Consider the following 21,951-nt stretch of genomic DNA (forward strand, 5'->3'; position numbering starts at 1 on the left):
TTACAACAGTGAAGGTGGTCCGTCACTTCTGCCCTCTATGTAACACCCTCAGTGGCTTCCCACTGGCTACTGGATGAGCTCTGGTCTCCAGCCTGCAAAGGAGACCCTCCGACCCAGCCCCCAGAGCTGCTCCTCCCCCTGTCCCGTCTCCCATGCTCACCTTCACCTGTACACCTCACATCTCTCACCCCCAGCACACGTGACCCTTCCAAACCCCTTTCCCTCTCTGGCCTCTGACAGCCGCCCCTTCGGTTCACGCCTTCCCACAAGGGCTGAACCTGTCTTTGAAGCTCAAGCCATTCCCTCCTGTCCCCAGGCTTAGTTAGTTCCCTGCCTCTTTCCCTCCCTGCGTTCACAATACATTGCAAACATTTTTTTTTTCCTGTCTCGTCAAATAGGCAATGAGTTCCTGGGGCAAAGGTGTTGCTGACTCACCCACCAGGCAGTTGCTCAATAAATGTTTGCTGAGTGAACTTTTTTTTCTCTGAGTTTCTCCTGGAGATTTCACCAGGAAGCAGCAGCAGCATGGTGCAGTGTTGACAAGAATGAATGTGTGGGTTCACATCCTGTCTGTGACTTGAACAAGTTCCCACCCCCCTTGCTGCCTCAGTTTCCCATCTGTCCACGGATACTGTCCTGCTCTCAGGTGGGGGTGAGGAGTAAGTGAATTGCTATGTGTCACGTGGTTTGAATACCGCCTGGAAAATGGGAAGGGACACGTTCCATGAGAGTTTGTTTAATACAGCGGAAGGGAGTCATTCTGATACCCCATGGCCTCCTCGGCTGTGCTGGAGGGAGAAGGTTTTGCACATGATTAGGACTGACTTGGTTTAGAAGAGAAGATGCTTGATTAGGAATGTAAATGTCTGCCTGTCTCCTCCAATCAGAAGGAAAGATATTAACACTGAGATGAAAACTCCATTCTGCAAGAAAACTGAAAGTGGGTGTATGCCACATTCAGGGCTATTGCACGGGCAAGGGATGTGGGTCTGGATGGCAAAGGAAAAAAAAAACCTAGTGGGGAAAATACAATTCTCAGGCTACCATCTATGAGAAAGTACATGTTCTTTGCAAACTGTTTAATAGAAAGTGTGTTCGGGTCCAGATAAGAAGGTAGAAAGCCGTTGACCATCATGCAATTTAACTTCAAAAGGTGAGTAGAAGTCCAAACTCAGAGACAACAGCCAAAGGGAAGTCCTGATTCTTTTTGCTTGTGGGTAAACCAAGGAGATTCTCTAGGCTGAGACTCTGTAACATATACCTTTGCCTACGTGCACCCTGCATGATCTGGCCCTGCAGACGTCCTGGCTGCGTCTCCTGCACAAGCCTTATGCTCCAGCTGCCCTGGCAGTGCTGGTAACTCGTCCAGGGGCTCACCTCCACGCCTCTGCATTGTAGCCACCTTGCCTGGGGTGCCCTCCCTCTGCTTTCTGAAACCCTTGCTTCAGTTATCACTCTTTCTGGGAAGACTTTCCTTGATCTCTCCAAGCTCCTTTACTCTGGGCTTCAAAGCCCCTTGAACGTACACATTTCTCAAAGCACTCAGACTGCATGACAATCATCTACTCACTTTGTCTCCCTCTCTAGACTGTGAACCTGTCAAGAGAGGGACTGTGCCTTGGTGCCCGTTGCTTCTTCAATGCCCAGCACAGTGCTTGCAACAAAGTAAGTGCTCCATAAATGTGCATTGGGTACTTACGGAACAGGCAAACTCATTGCCAGGTGCTTATGGTGGCGATGCTGGGTGTACACCATGTATCAGGACTGTACCCTGGGGATATTGCACTAGGGGTGTGGCTGAGGCATTTTCACCTTTGAGAAAGTTGGAATGATTGCACAATCAGGTACCACATCTCTCAGGAAGGAGGAATAATTCGCATTCCTGAAAAGGGTTAATAAATATTGCATGTGTAGTTGACTGAGCCAAGACTTTAAAAGCTTCTTCATGAACTTTAATAATTTTTTTGACTCACTTATTGTAGGTGACAATGCACATCAAGGCCACAATGAGATATCACTACACACCCATCAGAATTACTAAAATTAAAAAGACCGACATTATCAAATGTTGGAGAGGATTGGAGCAACTAGAAGTCTTATACTCTGCTGGTGGTTCTGAAAGTTTATACAACCAGTTTGGGAAGCTGTTTGAAAGTTCCTAATACAGTTAAGCATACATCTACCCTACGAACTAGCATTTCTACTCCTTGGTATATATCCAAGAGAAATGCATATGCTCTCCAAAAGACAGCTCCAAACCAGAAACGACCCAAATGTCTACCAACAGGAGAATGAATAAACAAATTGTAGTACATTCACATAATCAATGCTACTCAGCGATAAAAAGAATAAAATACTGATACCCGCACCAATATGCATGAATGTCTCAATTCAGCAAAAGGTGTCGAATACAAAAGAGTATTTATGTAATTTCACGTATAGGAAGTTGAAGGACAGGTAAAAAAATGAACCAATGGTGATGGAAATCAGAATAGTGGTAAATACCCCCTATCAGAACCACAGGTAAATCCTGTGGTTCTGATGGGGGGGGGCAGAAGAGGCATAAGAGAGCCCTCTGGGGTGTGGAAAAGTTCTGTGTCCTCTTCTGAGTGGTGGTGACATGGGTGATATCTATTTAATTAACTCATCAAGTCTTACATACTTTAGCATATGCATGTGATACTCACTAAAAAGTTATAAATAGATAGATAGATAGGTGAGAGACCACCAGAAGCCTAGATGAGGCTCCATCATTCATACAAATCTCAGACAATGGATCGTAGAGACCCTCTTTGGTTCAGGGAAGGAGATCATTACTGAACAAAACCCAACAAACACTTCAGCTGAACTGGAGTGCGTGTGGGACAGAGAATTAGTGGAAACTCAATTTGTTCAACCAAGGAATAGTGAAGATGTATCCCTCTCAGGAGGTCATACTTGTAGCATAACTCCTTCTGGGCGAATGAGTGAATAAAGAGTTCAGCTGAACTATAATGGGATTTTTGCAACCCAGACCTTTTCTTAGTTGTAAACCTTGAATCAAGTTATTTCCTCGGGTTCCCACTGTTTGAAAGTCATTTTAAACACAAAAAGTGAAAACTCTGAAGAGTGGAAGCATACAAAAGCCAGAAAAGGGGAAAGAAAATCTGTCTCTAAAGTCTTTTTGCAAAGCTTTGCAGAAATGTGAGAGAAGCCAAAGGTGGTCAGAACCTCCAGTCCTTGAAACCTACTGTGTCTGTCACACCTGTGCAACCTAAAGGAAATAGATGCTCCCAGAAAATACATTTTTTCCTCGCTACCAAAGAGGGCCTTGGCCCCAAACCTGAGTTGAACTTGGATACCCTATGGGGAACTAAAGAAGTCCCACTACTCTTTCAGTGTTTCTCAGCTGGGGCATTACAGCATTTGGGGCAGGACAGATCTTTGGGTGCAGAACTGCTCCTTATACTGAGGTCCCCAAGGCTAGTGGCATCCCAGCACCCCGCCCACTGTGAGATCAACAAAATGCACGGAGGCAGTTCCTGATGGACAACCGCCACTGATGTTTTGGCTGAAGGCTCAGGTGGCATCTTGTTGGCCTAGTCCACTTTGCATCAGTGTTCTGATTAGTAGATACAGTGTTAAATAAAATTACAACAACAACAACAACTATAATAATAAAGGAGTCAGCATTTGAAGGAACAGGGCATTTCACTCAAAAGTTCAAATTTCCAGGGGCTTCCCTGGTGGTGCAGTGGTTAAGAATCCGCCTGCCCATGCAGGGGACATGGGTTCTAGCCCTGGTCTGGGAAGATCCCACATGTCAAGGAGCAACTAAGCCCATGAGCCACAACTACTGAGCCTGCGCTCTAGAGCCCACGAGCCACAACTACTGAGCCCACATGCCTAGAGCTCGTGCTCCACAACAAGAGAAGCGACCACAATGAGAACCCCGTGCACCACAACGAAGAGTAGCATCCACTTGCCGCAACTAGGGAAGAGCCCATGCACAGCAACAAAGACCCAACACAGCCAAAAATAAAATTAATAAAATAAAATAAATAAATTTATTTTTTAAAAAGTTCAAATTTCCAGTTCCTTAAGAAGTGACTCATTTAAGTTACCTGCCCAGCTTTTGCTGGCATTTGAATTTGCAGCCTGGAGTTGAGGTCAATGCTGCAGGAAGGTCAACTGACCAGTTATTGGCTGCCTTTCCCCTCTGTCCACGGGGCCTCACCCAGTGGACTGGGACTGAAGGAAGCTAGCAAAGATGGCGAGAGCAAAGGCCCATGTCTTTAAGCCTAGAGCAGACCTCATTTGAGTCAACACCCCAGTTCTCCTGTCCTCACCTTCCCAGCCCCATTTATCCCAAGAGGGCAGAGCTTAAGATCTATCTCCTGGCAAGAGTCAGAGAAGCAAATTTATCAGTAGAAGGAAAAAAATCCCCACCATTCTATTGTCCATGAACCATGCCACAGTGAATGACCCTGAGCAAGCTGTATGCCTCCGATCCCCATCCTGCTGTACAGACCTGATAGCTCAACCAGTTCTGTTGCTATAGTGACCTAGCACTGGGTCTCCAGAGACTCCTGTGCTGTATCAGACAAGGCTTAGAGCAAGTTCTTCATCTGTTCCCCCAGCCCTAAGTGGTGTGCGTGATAGGAGAGATGAATTTAGGAGGTAGGTCTGTGGATGAACCATGAAAGCAAATTAATAGTTAAATATTTTTCAATGATACAAATGAACTTATTTACAAAACAGAAGTAGACTCACAGACATAGAAAATAAACTTCTGGTTACCAAAGGGGAAATGTTGCGGGAGGGATAAATTAGGAGTTTGGGGTTAACGGACACACACTACTATATATAAAATAGGTAACCAACGAGAACCTGCTGTATAGCACAGGGAAGTATATTCAATATCTGGTAATAACCTATAATGGAAAAGAATCCGAAAAAGAATATATACACACACACACACACACACATACATACATACATACATACATGTATATGAAACAGAATCACTTTGCTGTACACCTGAAACATTGTAAATCAACTGTACTTTAATTACAAAAATAATAAAAATAGTTAAATATTTTTGTTACAGTTATCTTTTGGAAAATGACACATTTTTCATCTATAGAAATGATTTAAAATGTTCTCTTTAAATAATTTATATAACCCCCCAATGATCAACATTAAGAAAAATTGTGAGATTAGTGATGGAATTATGGCAGCTTGGGATTACTTTATGACAGGAAGTCCAAGGCAGTTTCAAGGAGTTCATGAATCCCTTGAAAGTTTATGGGGGATGTGTACAGGTGAGAATTTTTCTGGGAGGAAGTCCTTAGTTTTCTTCAGGTTCTCCTAAGCCACTAGCCATGTGTGGCTACTGAGCACTTGACATGTGGCTAGTTTGAAGTGAGATGTACTGTAAGTGATCAATGCACAAGCATTTCAAAGACTTAGCATGGAAAAGAGAATGTAAAATATCTCAATGATTTTTATATTGGTTATTTGTGAGAATGATATTTTGGATATTGAGTTATGTGAAACTTAATATTAGAATAAATTTCACTTGTTTTTCTTTTTTAATGTGGTTACTAGAAAACTTCAAGTTACACACGTGCTTGCATTTGTGGCTCACTTTCTATTTTTAGTGGACAGCACTGGGTTACAGCATAAGAGTGGTAAAAACAAAATAGATCTCAGAAGTTCACAAGAAATTACAACTATGAATATATTTTAAAGCATTTATACAGTAAAAAACTAGAGGTGAATTTGGAGAAAAAAATGAGCTTTTGTAAAATACTGATTTAGATAGAAACAATGGTATAAGTATGTATTTCACTTGGTCCCCTTAATCAGTTAGCCAGGATAATAAACCAGTATTAGAAGCTTAAACCCTTTTATCTTTTCAAATCAAAACCATAGTTTCCATAGGTTCAAACAAAGGATTTCAAAAAGTTCATGGGAAAAGTAGGTAAATGGGTTAAGTATTATTTTTTGTTAATCTAATCTACATGCACCAAATAACAAAGAGTTTATTGTATTTGCTTTGGGCCAGGTCCAGCTCCCACCTCTGTCTTGTGACCCTTCCTAGGGGTAATTAAATGTGTAAAGTCTTTTAGAGCAATTCTTGAAGCTCCTTTTTTTTTGCCTGGAGCTTCCAGAAGGCAGCTTTCCTCTTTGGGTCTTCAGATCTTGGGGACATCAGAATCTCTCCTCAGATTTTCCTTTTGAACAGAAACCTAATTGCTTTAGAGTATTGGGTTGGCCAAAAAATTCATTCGGGTTTTCTGTAACATCGTCAGGAAAAACCCGAACGAACTTTTTGGCCAAATCCGTGTTGCCCAGGAGCAAAGGAATATTATCGTTAATTTTTTTCTTTTCCATCGTTGTTATCAAGGATTTGATTCATCTAGAACATTCTACTGAAAGACACTTCTTATTATAGGAGCTTGACCCTTCTTGAGCTGAACAAAATGTGGGTATATTCTCATGTTCATTTTATTACAGAGTCCTGCATAAACCTGTTGCAGAAAAGATCAAAGCCATTAGCTCCATTTCCTCTTCCTAATATTTTGCCGCCTTTTGCAATGCAAGCACTGTCTGTGTGCTGTTTAATGCATCACTCCCAAGTATGGATGTGGAACTCATGAGTGAATTTAGCTGTTAGTGTATTTTCCTCGTGAGCACTACATTCATGCCCATTCACGCCACTTCTTACTCCCCCCAAATCTTTTAAAAGCAGTGCTACTGGTGTCCAAAATTTCTGTAAAATGAAATCCATTCATTTTGATGAGTGTTGGGTGGCCCACAGATAAAGTGACCACCAGGTTTTCCTTAACAAGCTGACTTGCTCTAACAAACTCGGGCCCCAGGCAACTGAAATTGCTAAACATATTTTTTGGATCCTGTTCTTTCTTGGTCTTGGGAATAGCATTTCTGACCTTTAAAACGGCAACTGCTCCCCTAGCCAAGACAGGAGCTGTTAATGACTCTGTTTTGTTTCTGAATGTTCTTAGGGCAGGGACAACAACAATCATTCAACGCAGCTAGTCATGTGGGGTGTGAGGGCATTGAAGATGGACTCAGCCTTCTCCCATTTCACTGTGTATAAGAATCTCCTGGGGAGTTTGTCAAAGTGCAGATTCTGATTTACTAGGTCTAGAGAGAGCACTGCAATTCTGCATTTCCAACAAGTTCGTGGGTGGTGTCAGTGGGACTGACCATAACCACACTTTGAGAAGCAAAAGAGTCCATCTCTAAGAAATCTTACATCTCCAGGAAATCTTCCATCTCCAGTATTCTATAATCTGGGTGACCAGAAACCAATAGCTGAACATAAGTAGGGTTGGATTCTCTTGAGAACCTCTGCTAGAATACTCCAGAAGTCACATTACCAGTTGTAGAAATTACCTAAGTAGAAGGATTTAGAAATTAAGTCTGAGAGCCTATCACCAAACCACTTTAGAATCTTGTAGTGGATCAAGTTACTATCTAGCAGTTCTGTCAAATGTATATTTAGCTCCTTTGTTCCTAGAATATCTCTACGAATGAGCCCCTTTGACACCCCAGCTGGGTGGCTGATAATGTTGGGTGCGAAACACATCTAAGTTTATTCAGTGACTAGTTACATAAAACAGCTATCTTGAAACCTTATGCAAAGAAGAATTTTGCTAAATAAATATTTGCTCTTCAATTTATCTATTCTGTAAATACAAACACTCCCATGTAAGGTTTGCTTAAAGTGGAAGATATCTCTCTCATTCCATATCTGATAAGTATGAAAAAAATAATTTATATTCACAGCAAACACAAACATTTATGGATCCTTCCATCCTTCCATTGATAAACATACATTGTTTATCAATCCAAGTAAGTATGTGTACCGCCATGTATTTGATGCTGATAATAAATTCCTTGGTGTAGGTGAATTCTAAAAAATGATGAAGTAGACTAAGTGAAAGTCAAAATGAAATGAATATATGATTTTTTTAAATGTATGATTTTTCTGCCTCTCTTGACTACAAGCAGATGATTTTTTGCCATAGTAATTGAGTGTTTGCACACGCCATGTGCCAAACTCCATGCCAGGTGCTGGCGGGGTAGGGGGTGGAGGGGTGAGAAGAAGATTATTTCCAGCCTGTGCCCCAGCCAGGCTCAACTGAATGGGGAGGGGGAATGGGCACCTAACCAGGTATTCACAATATAACACAACGATAATAGAGATATCTATAAAATGCAATGCCGAAGAGAGGCATTCCCTGGATGGTAATGTTGGCCTCCGAGTCCCAACGAAATGCACTCTTACGTAGTCTCAAGTTTTAGGGAAAAAAATTAGCATGAATGCCTAGGTAACTTTTCAGCAAGTTTTGGAATTTAAACTAATTCACTGCAAGGGCAGAAGGGAGTGAATGATCCAGGTCATGGAGGTGGGATTTGAACCCACCTTTGTCTCATATTAAAGTCCAAGCTTGTGCTGCTGCAACAGACTGAGTCTTAAGAAATTCTCAGCTCTTCATAGGATAGGTTTCATTTCCAAGTAAGTAAGTAATAATAGTAATAATAATAATAACAACAATAATTGCAGCTGAAGCTAACCCTAATATAGCTCCTTTATCTGTTAGTTACTCACTGTTCTAGGCATTTTACATACATTAACTTATTTAATCTTCATAGCAACCCTACAAGGTACTGCCTCCATGTCATGGTTGAGAAAACGGGCAAAAGCAAGTGAAATAATTTCCTCTCAGTCACACAGTAAATACGTGGCAAAACTAGATTTGAACCTGGGAAATCTGGTCCTGGAGCCACTTTGCTACTCCAAGTGTGGTCTGTTGACCAGCATCATGGGCTTCCCCCAGGAGCTTTGTTAGGAATACAGAATCCCAGACCCTGCCCCAGATGTCTTGATTCAGAATCAGTGTTTTTAACAAGATTCCCAGTTGACAGTATGATCATTAAAACTTGAGATGCACTACTCTAAATCACCATAATATGCAACATATGTAGATAAAAGACCTACCTCTGCCACCTTCCACCTTGGCCTGAACCCTCATTCTGCAAGATTTCTACAATCTCCCCAGCCACCTCAGACCTCTGTGGCCACCTGAACTGCCTCAGCTTCACCCCATGACCTGAGTCAAAAGTAGGTTCTTTCTATAACAGATCTATCACCACCAAACATTTCAGTTTCTTTACGGAGGATATGAGGGGTCATAGAGAAGGAGTCACTTCACTACCTTGCAGCTTCTGTCATCTCTCTGGCCCTTTGTCCACTATTGGTCATTCATTCATTCACCCCATCACCACTACCTCCACCTTTACCTCCATTTCCACCTCCATCTCCATATCCTCCATCTCTGTCTCCATCTCCATCTCTATCTCCATCTCCCTTCTCTCTCTGGAGCAATGGACCAAAGCTCCTCTCACCTCTAGCAAAACAGTTCCACTCTCATCCATATCCCTTGGAGATTTATTTTTCCATCTCCAAGCACATTGGTCAAGGTATTTTCCCAAGTAAATACAGTTCCTTCCTTAGAGGAATTCTGTTGCTAGTTGTTACTAGATATCATTTTCCCATCCTCTTACAGTTAATTCTTCCATTCTAACTCCTTTTTATTATGAAACATGATATGCATATGGAAGACTGCATATGGGCTAATTTTTTACCCTCAACTCCAACTCTCTTTGAATTTTAATGAAGAAAACAGTTGCTTTTCATTAACAACATATTCAATAAAAATATGAACCATACCATTTAGTAAAGTGGCCATAATTAGTAGCCCACAGATCCAAGATACAAATGAACGGAGGCCAAGCTTAAACTAGAAAACTAACGGTCTCTTTTGGTTGGTAAATGGGATATACCAGATTCTACGTCTCTTAACCTCAGTAATTAACAGAAAATGAGGCTGAACCCCCAGAGCTGTGTTAACAAAGAAGAGAAAGGGAAATTTCTCCCAGCAGCCTCAGGAGCAGCAGATTAAATGTCCACAATCAACTTGATGTACCCTGCATCTCTGGAATATCTGAATAGACAATGAATCATCCCAAAATTGAGGCGGTGGACTATGGGAGCAACTGTAGACTAGGAGTTTGCTTTCTGCATCTAATTTGTTTCTGGTTTTATGTTTATCTTAGTTTAGTATTTAGAGTTTATTATCATTGGTAGATGTGTTTATTGATTTGGTTGCTCTCTTCCTTTTTAAAAAAAAATATATATTTTTTCCTTTTTCTCTTTTTGTAAGTGTGTATGTGTATGCTTCTTTGTGTGATTTCATCTGTATAGCTTTGCTTTTACCATTTGTCCTAGGGTTCTGTCTGTCCGTTTTTTTTTTTTTTTTGGTATAATTTTTAGTGCTTGTTATAATTGGTGAATTTGTTTTTTGAGTTGGTTGCTCTCTTCTTTTTTTTGGTTTTATTGTTACTTTTTAATTTTTAATTTTTAATAATTATTTTTTATTTTAATTTTTTATTTTATTTATTTCCTTCTTTCTTATTTTTTGTCTCCCTTTTCTTCTGAGCTGTGTGGCTGACAGGGTCTTGGTGCTCCAGCCGGGTGTCAAGCCTGAGCCTCTGAGGTGGGAGAGCCAAGTTCAAGACATTGGTCCACCAGAGACCTGCCAGCTCCATGTAATATCAAACGGTCAAAGCTCCCCCAGGGATAACCATCTCAACACTAAGACCCACCTCCACTCAACGACCAGCAAGATCCAGTGCTGGATGCCCCATGCCAAATAACGAGCAAGACAGGAACAAAACCCCACCCATTAACAGAGAGGCTGCCTAAACTCATAATAAGGTCACAGACAGCCCAAAACACACCACCAGATGTGGTCATGCCCACCAGAAATACAAGATCCAGCCTCATCCACCAGAACACAGGCACCAGTCCCCTCCACCAGGAAGCCTACACAACCCCTAAACCAACCTTAGCAGCTGGGGGCAGACACCAAAAACAATGGGAATTACAAACAAGGAGCCTGCGAAAAGGAGACCCCAAACACAGTAAGTTAAGCAAAATGAGATGACAGAGAAACACACAGCAGATGAAGGAGCAAAGTAAAAACTCACCAGACCAAACAAATGAAGAGGAAATAGGTGTCTACCTGAAAAAGAATTCAGAGTAATGATAGTAAAGATGGTCCAAAATCTTGGAAATAGAATGGAGAAAATACAAGAATCATTTAACAAGGACCTAGAAGAACTAAAGAGCAAACAAACAATTATGAACAACACAATAAATGAAATTAAAAATTCTCTAGAAGGAATCAATAGCACAATAACTGAAGCAAAAAACGGATAAGTGACCTGGAAGATAAAATAGTGGAAATAACTATCACAGAGCAGAATAAAGAAAAAAGAAGTAAAAGAATTGAGGACAGTCTCAGAGACCTCTGGGACAACATTAAACACACCAACATTTGAACTATAGGGGTCCCAGAAGAAGAAGAGAAAAAGAAAGGGACTGAGAAAATATTTGAAGAGATTATAGTTGAAAACTTCCCTAATATGGGAAAGGGAATAGTAAAGTCCAGGAAGAGCAGAGAGTCCCATACAGGATAAATCCAAGGAGAAACACACCAAGACACATATTAGTCAAACTATGAAAAATTAAATACAAAGAAAAAATATTAAAAGCAGCAAGGGAAAAACAACAGATAACATACAAGGGAATCTCCATAAGGTTAACAGCCGATCTTTCAGCAGAAACTCTGAAAGCCAGAAGGGAGTGGCAGGACATATTTAAAGTGATGAAAGGAAAAAACCTACAATCAAGATTACTCTACCCAGCAAGGATGTCATTCAGATTTGAGAGAGAAATTAAAACCTTTACAGACAAGCAAAAGCTAAGAGAATTCAGCACCACCAAACCAGCTTTACAACAAATGCTAAAGAAACTTCTCTAGGCAGGAAACACAAGAGAAGGAAAAGACCAACAATAACAAACCCAAAACTATTAAGAAAATGGTAATAGGAACATACATATTGATAACTACCTTAAATGTAAATGGATTAAATGCTCCAGCCAAAAGGCATAGACTGGCTGAATGGATACAAAAACAAGACCTGTATATATGCTGTCTACAAGAGACCCACGTCAGACCTAGGGACACATACAGATTGAAAGTGAGGGTATGGAAAAAGATATTCCATGCAAATGGAAATCAAAAGAAAGCTGGAGTAGCAATTCTCATATCACACAAAATAGATTTTAAAATAAAGACTATTATAAGAGACAAAGAATGACACTACATAATGATCAAGTGATCAATCCAAGAAAAACATAATAAAAATTGGAAATATTTATGCACCCAACATAGGAGCACCTCAATACATAAGGCAAATGCTAACAGCCATAAAAGGGGAAATTGACAGTAACACAAGCATAGTAGGGGACTTTAACACCCCACTTTCACCAATGGACAGATCATCCAAAATGAAAATAAATAAGGAAACACAAGCTTTAAATGATACATTAAACAAGATGGACTTAATTGATATTTATAGGACATTCCATCCAAAAACAACAGAATACACTTTCTTCTCAAGTGTTCATGGAACATTCTCCAGGATAGATCATATCTTGGGTCACAAATCAAGCCTTTGTAAATTTAAAAAAATTGAAATTGTATCAAGTATCTTTTCCGACCACAATGCTATCAGACTAGATATCAATTACAGGAAAAAAATCTGTAAAAAATACAAACACATGGAGGCTAAGCAATACACTACTAAATAACCAAGAGATCACTGCAGAAATCAAAGAGGAAATCAAAAAATACCCAAGAACAAATGACAATGAAAACACAACAACCCAAAACCTATGGGATGCAGCAAAAACAGTTCTAAGAGGGAAGTTTATAGCAATACAATTTTACATCAAGAAACAAGAAACATCACAAATAAACAACCTAACCTTACACCTAAAGCAATTAGTGAAAGAACAAAAAAACTCCCAAAAGTTAGCACAAGGAAAGAAATCATAAAGATCAGATTGGAAATAAATGGAAAGGAAATGAAGGAAATGATAGCAAAGATCAATAAAACTAAAAGCTGATTCCTTCCTTGAGAAGATAAACAAAATTGATAAACCATTAGCCAGACTCATCAAGAAAAAACAGGGAGAAGACTCGAATCAATAGAATTAGAAATGAAAAAGGAGAAGTAACAACTGACACTGCAGAAATACAAAGGACCATGAGAGATTTCTACAAGCAACTATATGTCAATAAAATGGACAACCTGGAAGAAATGGACAAAATTTTTAGAAAAGCACAACCTTCCAAGACTGAACCAGGAAGATATAGAAAATATAAACAGACCCATCAAAAGCACTGAAATTGAGACTGTGATTAAAAATCTTCCAACACACAAAAGCCTAGGACCAGATGGCTTCACAGGTGAATTCTATCAAACATTTAGAGAAGAGCTAACACCTATCCTTCTCAAACTCTTTCAAAATATAGCAGAGGGAGGAACACTCCCAAACTCATTCTACAAGGCCAGCATCACCCTGATACCAAAACCAGACAAAGATGTCACAAAGAAAGAAAACTACAGGCCAATATCACTGATGAACATAGATGCAAAAATCCTCAACAAAATACTAGCAAACAGAATCCAACAGCACATTAAAAGGATCATACACCATGATCAAGTGAGCTTTATCCCAGGAATGTAAGGATTCTTCAATATACACAAATCTATCAATTTGATACACCATATTAACAAATTGAAGGAGAAAAACCATATGATCATCTCAAGCAATGCAGAGAAAGCTTTTGACAAAATTCAACACCGATTTATGATAAAAACACTGCAGAAAGTAGGCACAGAGGGAACTTTCCTCAACATAATAAAGGTCATATATGACAAACCCACAGCCAACATCGTCCTCAAAGGTGAAAACCTGAAACCATTTCCACTAAGATCAGGAACAAGACAAGGTTGCCCACTCTCACCACTATTATTCAACATAATTTTGGAAGTTTTAGCCACAGCAATCAGAGAAGATAAAGAAATAAAAGGAATCCAAATCAGAAAAGAAGAAGTAAAGTTGTCACTGTTTGCAGATGACATGATACTATACATAGAGAATCCTAAAGATGCTACCAGAAAAGTACTAAAGTTAATCAATGAATTTGGTAAAGTAGCAGGATACAAAATTAATGCACAGAAATCTCTTGCATTCCTATACACTAATGATGAAAAATCTGAAAGTGAAATTAAGAAAAGACTCCCATTTACCATTGCAACACAAAGAATAAAATACCTAGGAATAAGCCTACCTAAGGAGACAAAGGACCTGTATGCAGAAAACTAAAAGGCACTGATTAAAGAAATTAAGGATGATAGAAACAGATGGAGAGATATACCATGTTCTTGGATTGGAAGAATTAATATTGTGAAAAGGACTATACTACCCAAACTAATCTACAGTTTCAATGCAATCCCTATCAAACTACTGCTGGCATTTTTCACAGAACTAGAACAAAAAAGTTCACAATTTGTATGGAAACATAAAAGACCCCAAATAGCCAAAGCAATCTTGAGAAAGAAAAATGGAGCTGGAGGAATCAGGCTCCTGGACTTCAGACTATACAACAAAGCTACAGTAATCAAGACAGTATGGTAGTGGCACAAAAACAGATATATAGATCAATGGAACAGGATAGAAAGCCCAGAGATAAACCCATGCACATATGGTCACCTTATTTTTGATAAAGGAGGCAAGAATATACAATGGAGAAAAGACAGCCTCTTCAATAAGTAGTGCCAGGAAAACTGGACAGCTACATGTAAAAGAATGAAATTAGAACACTTCCTACATCATACACTAAAATAAACTCAAAATGGATTAAAGATCTAAATGTAAGACCAGACACTATAAAACTCTTAGAGGAAAACATAGGCAGAACACCCTATGACATAAATCACAGCAAGATCCTTTTTGACCCACCTCCTAGAGAAATGGAAATAAAAACAAAAATAAAAAAGTGGGACCTAATGAAACTTAAAACCTTTTGCACAGCAAAGGAAAACATAAACGAGACCAAAAGACAACCCTCAGAATGGAAGAAAATATGTGCAAATGAAGCAAGTGACAAAGGATTAATCTCCAAAATTTACAAGCAGCTCATGCAGCTCAATAACAAAAAAACAAACAACCCAATCCAAAAATAGGCAGAAGACCTAAATAGACATTTCTCCAAATAAGACATACAGATTGCCAACAAACACATGAAAGGAAGCTCAACATCACTAATCATTAGAGGAATGCAAGTCAAAACTACAATGAGGTATCACCTCACACCAGTCAGAATGGCCATCATCAAAAAATCTACAGACAATAAATGCTGGAGAGGGTGTGGAGAAAAGATACCCTCTTGCACTGTTGGTGGAATGTAAATTGATATGTCCACTATGGAGAACAGTATGGAGGTTCCTTAAAAAAACAAAAAAAAGAACTACCATACGACCCAGTAATCCCACTACTGGGCATATACCCTGAGAACACCATAATTCAAAAAAAGTAATGTACCAAAATGTTCATTGCAGCTCTATTTACCATAGCCAGGACAGGGAAGCAACCTAAGTGTCCATCAACAGATGAATGGATAAAGAAGATGTGGCACATATATACAATGGAATATTACTCAGCCATAAAAAGAAACAAAATTGAGTTATTTGTAGTGAGGTGGATGGATCTAGTGTCTGTCCTAGAGAGTGAAGTAAGTCAGAAAGAGAAAAACAAATACTGTATGCTAACACATATATATGGAATCTAAAAAAAATAAAACAGGTTATGAAGAACCTAGGGGCAGGACAAGAATAAAGACGCAGATGTAGAGAATGGACTTGAGGACATGGGGAAGGGGAATGGTAAGCTGGGACGAAGTGAGAAGGTGGCCTGGACATATATACACTACCAAATGTAAAATAGATAGCTAGTGGGAAGCAGCTGCATAGCACAGGGAGATCAGCTTGGTGCTTTGTGACTGCCTAGAGGGGTGGGCTAGGGAGGGTGGGAGGGAGATGCAAGAAGGAGGAGATATGGGCATATATGTATATGTATAGCTGATTCACTTTGTTATACAGCAGAAACTAACACACCATTGTAAAGCAATTATACTCTAATAAAGATGTTAAAAATAAATAAATAAAATGTTAATGTCTATAGCCTAAAAAAAGAAAGAAAAGAAAAAGTTTTAAAAATTACGAAACAGTGCACACATTCACACATATATACAATGGAATATTACACACACACACACACACACACACACACACATATATAATGGAATATTACTCAGCCATTAAGAAGAATGAAATAATGCCATTTGCAGCAACATGGATGGACATAGAGATGATCATACTGAGTGAAGTTAAGTCAGACAGAGAAAGACAAATATATGATAGAACTTATATGTGAAATCTAAAGAATGATACAAATGAACTATCTATGAAACAGACACAGACTCACAGACATAGAAAACAAACTTATGGTTATCAAAGGGGAAAGGTGGGGAGGAGGGATAAATTAGGAGTTTGGGATTGGCGTGTACACAGTACTATATTTAAAATAGATAGCCAGCAAGGACCTACTGTATGGCACAGGGACCTCTACTCAATATTCTGTAATAACCTAAAGGGGAAAAGAATTTGAAAAAGAATAGATACATGTATATGTATAACTGAATCACTTTGCTGTACACCTGAAACTAGCATAACATTGTTAATCAACTATACTCCAATATAAAATAAAATTTTTTTAAAAGGGCATATAAAAATATTACAGATACACATGGCCCACCATTCTGATTTGCTCTATTGGTTTCATCTGTCTCTTCATAAGAAATAAAACGTAAGAAAACACCATGACCTTTGTCCCTCTCTCTCTCCTCTCCCTCCCTTCTCTTTGCCAAGTAGCCACTATTTTAGTTGGCATGTTTTTCCCATGCATGTTTTTGTTCTTTTACTATGTTAAGTGTATAGGCATTTACTTTTTAATGTGAGACTCTGTCCAGGACGTTACAGCAGAAATTACAACACTTGCCTCGACAGGCTTCCTGAGAAGATGCAGGAAAGAGCAGACAGCTGGGGCCCCGCCGACCCACTCGTCTCCAACGTGCGGTGGGAAAAACAGGACTCAAGCTAGCTTTGCACAATGCCATCAGGGAGGGTTAAATCAGAAAATCAAGTTCTGCTTATTCAGCTGACTTAAAAAGCTAAAATGAAAACTCATTTTGCCTTGCAGCCAAAGATGTCAAACACACAGTACCAAGAAAGTTGTACTGACAAACTCGGTCATTTTTGCCCAGCCCTGTGGGTTACATAGGCAAGATGTGTTTGTATATGTGGCGGTACCGTGTACCACGGGTGTGAGGACTTCCAAAACAGCCATGCCGGGGGCCTGGCTCCATCCTACCAGCACCACAGGCAGGCTTTGATTTTGTCATCCACAAATGGCAAGATGTTACCTGCTGCTCATTGGCTGAACAAAAGTGATGTGGTGATGGCTTGGAATTGAACTTCTTTCACACTTGGGAGCTCATAATGAAAACTCTATGAATGTATGGTTACCAAATGCATGATTCTACCCCTCTTAAAGTTAAAGAAGAAGAAAAGAGAGAGTAAGAGAGAGTGAGAGAAAGAAAGAAAGAGAATGAGAGAGAGAGGGAAGGAAGGAAGAAAGGAGGGAGAGAGAGAGGGAGGGAGGGAGGAAGAAAGAAAGGAAGGGAGAAAGAGAGAGAAGAGGGAAAGAAAAACTTTTTTTTTTCCGCCCTGACTTTCCTACTTCCTTTAGCTTGGCTTCTTAGAATAACTTCTTCGTTATGTTTACAATGCCTTCACCTCTTATTCCTTTAAAAGTTTATAATTTAGCTCCTTTTAATTTTTCCCTTTTCTTTGTTTAGGGATGCCAAAATTTAAAAATTATTGCAGTTGGTGGTATGGAGCCCTAGAAAAGTTTTATGTTGTTTCTGTTGTGTGTATGCCTGCATATATTTGTTTATGCATTATTTATCTATTGCCAATAGACCGCATCATTAAATTTCCAGCCAATTTTCTGCATATAAAGACAACACGAGACTGTTTTGTTTATCTGGATCCTGTTTCCTAGAAGTTTAGCTAAATGTCTTTCCCTGGTTTCCATTCATATATATATGTGTATGTATATATATTTACTCACATATACACATACACATTCATACACATATACATATGTGTATATGAATATGTATATACTATGTATTTTTATACACATACACACACCTCACAAACATGTGTGTGTGTGTTTGTTGAAACCCAGTTTTGAATTGCACGGCTAATTAGTGAATACATTCTCCTTGGTCAATGCATTCTTCACAAATTGGATCACATTGATCTTTCTTGTCCCCAGTGCCACCTCAGTAATACAAAACTCATCACTACAAATTGGAGTCCTTCATTTTTCCCCCTTTTATCCATCAACCAGTTGGCTACAAGATCAGTTCCTCTAAAGCACCATCCTGATCATGCCTCTCCAAAATTGAAAAGCCTTTAATAGCTGTCTGATTGTGACCAATCTGCTAGGTGCCTCCATTCTATTCCTTTACAACCAAATCTCACTTCACCTCTGGATGCAAAGTACCCACTACATTTTCTAGACTCTTTGCAACCAGGAGTCGGTACATGAGATTGTAGGCAGAAGCCGTGAAGTGGGAATTCAGGGAAGCCCTCCTAGAGAGGAAAGCCAGCTGGAAATGGGTGCCTTTGCCCCCTTCTTCCCATCTTTCCTGCTGCCTAGAATTTATGTGTGAGGGCTGGAGCTCCAGCAGTCATCTTGACCTAGGAAGGAACCTTGAAGATAAAGTCATATGCTTAAGAATAGAAATACAGAAAGATAGAACATACCTGAGTCCCTGATGATAAGAGAACCACCCCCAATTGCCCTGGAGAGAAAAATAAAATTTTGTGTGTTTGTCACTGTTATTAAGATTTTCTGCTATGGGCAGGCCCCAAATACTAGTTTATTCTCTCCACAAATTTAGGTATTTTTCTGCTCCAGCCAGTGTAATATGATGATTAGTTTCAATCCATTGCTTCTCTTTTTAAGACAGCGGCTCACAGATAGAAAGATCTGAGTTCAAGCCCAGCCCTGCCACTATGACAGCAAAATCTTCAGGCATTGCTCCTCAACCTTTACCCTCAGTTTCCTTGTCTGGAAATTGAGAATAATAATAATATGCACATTAAGGTGTTTGCTATTTTTCTTTCATCCTGTTTTTTAGTTGTTATTAGCCCAACAGCACCAATAGAAAAAATAGTTGAGGGAGAAAGAAGAAGATAAAACTCAAATCAGGATATACTCCCACTTGTTCACAGACCTCATAAGCAGTTCAGGGGTTAAAAATGTCCAGGTTGCTAATTTTTAAAAGTAAACAGGAAAAAATATCCATTGATTGGACTTCAGTTATTGATGTTTTACTCTCATTCTCACAAATAACTGAAATCTGACTACACACACATTGCATTTTCCAAACGCTCCTTGACCTGCAGATGAATGCACACACACATACATACACACGTACATTTCAAGAACGTTGGCCCTGGGAGAATCACTTGCTCCAAGTCCCTGGAATGGAGAAGTCATACAATTCTTCTTGGTACTTGCCATTTGGATAAGCTGACTCAATGAATGACTTGAAGAAACAGTTCCTTTCAAATGGGCATTGAATTGCAAAAAAGCAAATCCTGTTCAAACTCTTCCATTGTGCCATTTCACTTCTGCTCTTATGCACATTAAACTAAATTGGTTGGATATAAACCTTGCTGAATTAAATTTGATTTGATGAGGACATTTGTGTGTCCGTGCAGGCAGAGTGCAGTATGTGTGGGTTTAAAAAAAAATGTTCCTTTTACAAATGATTCTGTTTTGCCATTGCTTCATTAGTGAACTAAATTTTTGGTCATGTGGATCCATTTTGTGAATGAAATAGATCTTGGCCCGTTGTTGGGAAATCACTAAAGTAGCAGTTTGTTCTTCTTGAAGAAAAGTCACACAGCCTCAGAGGCTGGAACATTCAGGTACAATCCGGGGTTGGTTGAATCTGTGGATGCAGAATCCACGGATAAGGAGGGCCGACTGTACTACACCGTTTTATGCACTTGAGGGTCTTGAGCATTTGGTCTATGTGGGGTCCTGGAACTACTCCCCCCAGATACAGAGGGACAACGATATCTTTCAATCCTTTCTGCCCTTGTTTCACGTGACCCTCACTTGCCCTCTCTTACTATCCCCCAACACTATCACCACTTCCTTTTCAAAAGCATTCTCCTTGTTCTTCTCAGCCCGCTCTCCTCATGAGGCTCTAAAGGGCAAGTTGGCCACAGGGTCCTATCTGCCCGGGTTTAGGGCCTTAGCAGCATTTCAACCCAAATAATGACCTTCCATGTTACTGCCGGACTTCTAAAACACACAAATAGAAGAATTCAAGTAGACTTGGCTCCAAGTATTTCCAGGGGAGAAAAGTCATTTTTAAAGGGTCCAGATGATTTATTGCAAGGATAGAGGTGTCACTAAAGGCCTGAATTCCAACGTGTCACCAGAAGTTCAACTCTGATAAGATATAGAAGAAGCAATCTTGTATTTCACAGGTCCCGAAAAAGCATTCAGATGAAGGAGCAAAGGTTAAAAAATTATGAACAATTTCCCGAGCATTACCAACAGTACGTGTCAAAGTAATGCATGAATCAAGTATTGTACTCGGGATTTCCACCGCCAGGAATCCCATACATCATCCTTTAGCTGCATTACTGGCTAGAAGACCCCAGAAGGTATTCAGGGGTTCTGTTGTCTGAAATTCTCTGAGATTTTTTTTTCTGGTTTTGGTAATTATTGAACAAAGAAAGTTCAATAATTGGAAAAGCAGCGTGGTCTCTTGTCTTCTGCAACTTTGCATAATGACTGTAGATTCCACTCAATAAAGAGTGCACATAGCTTTAAGAAAGACCATTGGTATTTTCAGTATTTCAGGAAGCTCTCAGTATTTTCATTCACAAAACAGTTAAATTTTCTTTGCTTTATTTTCCTTCTTTTAATTTTTTAACAGAGGTATAATTTACGTATAGCAAAAGGAGATGAGTTTTGACAAATGCCATGTAACCCACACTTCTATGAAGACATACATTTCCATCACCCCAGAAAAATTCCCTGCATCCCTGCCCAGTCAATCTGGTCTCTCCCCAAAGTAACCACTATTTTGATTGCTATTACGTAGATTAGCTGTGCCTTTTTTAGAACTAAATAAAAACGGATGAATGCAGTGTACTTTTTTAGTGCTTAATGTCTCATGTTTTAAGCATCTATAAAATCACCTCTTAGTTTCCTTCTCTGTAAATTGAGGGGCTCGCCCTGTGAAGACAGTGTGCAAGTATTCTGAGGAGTCATAGGTTTCTTGGTTGGGGGAGGGGACCTGAGAAGCCACCTTGATTGCGGGTGGGTGGAGTGGAGGCTGAAAACTGGGGTTCTCTCCTTCAAACAGAACAGCTGTACTTTTCCAGGTCTTACAAATTGCATTTCACTGGAAGATTGCATTTGGGTAAAGGGTTCTTTGTAAAAAATAAAAATAAAAAAGTTAGAGAACTGCAGGGCTAGCCGATCCTTACCGATCCTTTTCCCTGGAACCTTCTATAAATTACAAATAGCGTTTCTGATATGAGAGCTGGGATTGGTCCCCTGGAGAGAGAGCTGGGAGACAGAGGCCGCCAGACTGGGGGCCCCTGGGGAGGGTCTGGGCACCGAACACTGTAATATTAGTACCGGTTACAATCAGATAGTGCCACCTCAACTGAGGCGGCTGGACAATAGGCCAGAGGCCCTGGCGATGGAAGCACAAAGGCAGCATTCAAAAGGCCCGACTCCACAGCCAGCCAGTGCATCTATAGACGCCACAGACCCTGGCTCAGCCGGAATGT

General features: G+C 39.8%; 1 protein-coding gene across 6 annotated transcripts in view; it reads right to left on the reverse strand.

The window, feature by feature from the left end:
- THRB (thyroid hormone receptor beta) overlaps positions 1–21,951 on the reverse strand; it is a 387,212-nt gene that overhangs the window by 209,465 nt on the left and 155,796 nt on the right. The gene's annotated exons all lie outside the window — the stretch shown is intronic.

This window comes from Mesoplodon densirostris, chromosome 5, assembly GCF_025265405.1.
Source record: "Mesoplodon densirostris isolate mMesDen1 chromosome 5, mMesDen1 primary haplotype, whole genome shotgun sequence".
Classification (NCBI taxonomy): Eukaryota; Metazoa; Chordata; class Mammalia; order Artiodactyla; family Ziphiidae; genus Mesoplodon; species Mesoplodon densirostris.